Genomic DNA, 2,385 nt, shown 5'->3' with positions numbered 1-2,385 from the left:
CACACAGAGTAAAGAGGAAACACGGAATGTGAGGAATTTAAATTTGAGAACTCTATTATTCAGATAACATCTGCTAATATTTAGACATCGTCATATTCCAAAACTCAAAAAACCCATTATGAAAATATGAACAATTTATGCTAAATTCGTTTCATTTATTGCACCATCTTCATTAAGATAATTATTTTGAGTGAATTTATTTTCCATAGAATTGCTTCAAGAATTTCTCTTCTCTCTCTTTACAAAAACTATTTTCTTCCACATCCCTATTCCTTCTTATGTTTTCATTATTTGATAAGGCAATGCCTGCTCTTGTCCCATGGATGCTTAAGTAGACCAGAAGGACCACTTAATTCTTGGACTAGTTCTCTGAATGTATAAGGTATTTCTATAACCTTATTGGGCTAAATGTAGGTTATGGAATATAGTGTCACCATAACATTATTGAATGAATTGAATATTTTCATTCCTCCAACCAAATACTTATGTAATAGGATTCTATAATAAAAAAGGAATGCAGTTTATCATTTGAGTTTAGTTTGAAGTGCACTGTCCATGCTCAGAAGTTTCTTCACGCATACGGAATACCTGCTAAAACTTTCACTTATTGAAAACTATTCCTCAAGTCTCATGCTAGGTGCTATTCTAAAACATTTAACACATATTCTCTTTTTTGAGATATAGGACATATGTATGAAAATAATTAGGTTATTATTAGAGTTCTTTTTCCCATCTTGCAAGATGGCAGGTGAAAAGAAAACTGAGAAGCCGGATACTAAGGAGAAGAAGCCTGATACTAAGGAGAAGAAACCTGCAGCCAAGAAGAAGGCCGATGCTAGCGGCAGGGTTAAGGCGCCTAAGAAGGGGAAGCCCCACTGCAGCCAAAACCCAGTCCTCATCCAAGGAATTGGCAGATATTCCCAATCGGCTATGTATTCGCAAAAGGCCATGTACAAGAGGAAGTATTTGGCAGCTAAATCCAGGATTGAAAAGAAAAAGAAGAAGAAAGTTCTTGCTACTGTCACAAAACCAGTTGGTGGCGACAAGAATGGTGGTACCTGAGTGGTTAAACTCACAAAATGCCTAGATATTATCTTACTGAAGATGTGCCTGGAAAGCTGCTGAGCCAGGCAAGAAACCCTTCAGTGAGCATGTGAGGAGACTGCGGGCCAGCATCACTCCTGGGACCATTCTGATCATCCTCACTGGGCGCCACAGAGGCAAGAGGGTGGTTTTCCTGAAGCAGCCGAGCAGTGGCTTGCTACTTGTGACTGGACTTCTGTCCCTCAATCGAGTGCCTCTTTGTAGAACATACCAGAAATTTGTCATCACCACCTCCACCAAAATTGATACCAGTGGTGTGAAAATCCCCAAACATCTCACTGATGTTTATTTCAAGAAGAAGCTGTGCAAGCCCAGACACCAGGAAGGTGAGAAGTTCAACACAGAGAAAGAGAAATACGAGATTACAGAACAGCTCAAGGTTGACCAGAAAGTTGTGGACTCACAAATTCTGCCAAAAATCAAAGCTGTTCCTCAGCTCCAGGGCTACCTTCGCTCTCACCAATGGACTTTAGCCTCACAAACTTGTGTTTTGAACTTCTTATAAGAATCCGATTAAATAACTGATATGTTAAAAAAAAAAAAGGTAAATACACCCTTTGGTTATACAAGCAAATAATCATTTGAGACTGGAAATTACAAAAAGTCTAGGAGTTTCAAAATATAGGGAGACTATCACATGGTGAGATGATCTCATATGAATTTCATATATTATATGATTTTTAAAAGGACTAATGATTAAAAGATTTGAATATGTTTTCAAAAGTATGAACTTGATTAGAGAGATAATAAAATAGGATTACATTTAATAACAAGGAACGTGAAATAATGGAACAGGATTTCTGAGAACAAAATGTCTGGAATAGGCTATAAAGATCAAAACAAAACAAAGGAAAGATAGAGGAATTCTGAGACATTATTGTTTGAGGGTGCTATAACAATAGGTTGGCAATTATGGCTTAAATTTGGGCCAAGAGAATAACAACAACAACAAAAATTGGGGAACTAGTGATCGTACTGGGCCTACTAACAAGTGCTAGTATTCATCCTGCTTAAACCAACATATCCAACACCTTGTAGACTATATTTAGGAAAGCTGGGAAGAAGAGATAGGCAATGAAATTCTGTGGACAGGAAACTGCCAGATGCAGGAACAGGGGGCAAAAGCTAAGAAAAAGGGTTGGAGTACCGGTGTGTCATGGAGCTGGGAATTGTTGGCCTTGACCAAGGCCTTCGGAAGAATGCACGTATACTCCTCCAGGGCCATTAATTGGATTTCCTCCTCAAAAGAACATCTGTACCCTGAGAAGCTGGCCAGAGTAT

General features: G+C 38.4%; 1 pseudogene; it reads left to right on the top strand.

Moving 5' to 3' along the window:
• Positions 1–724: 724 nt before the first annotated feature.
• On the top strand, positions 725–1,598 carry LOC132235380 (large ribosomal subunit protein eL6-like; annotated as a pseudogene).
• Positions 1,599–2,385: the final 787 nt, after the last annotated feature.

The sequence above is a fragment of the Myotis daubentonii genome, chromosome 5, assembly GCF_963259705.1.
Source record: "Myotis daubentonii chromosome 5, mMyoDau2.1, whole genome shotgun sequence".
Classification (NCBI taxonomy): Eukaryota; Metazoa; Chordata; class Mammalia; order Chiroptera; family Vespertilionidae; genus Myotis; species Myotis daubentonii.
The sequence above is the reverse complement of the archived record's forward strand: the minus strand, read 5'-3'. Positions and strand labels throughout refer to the sequence as shown.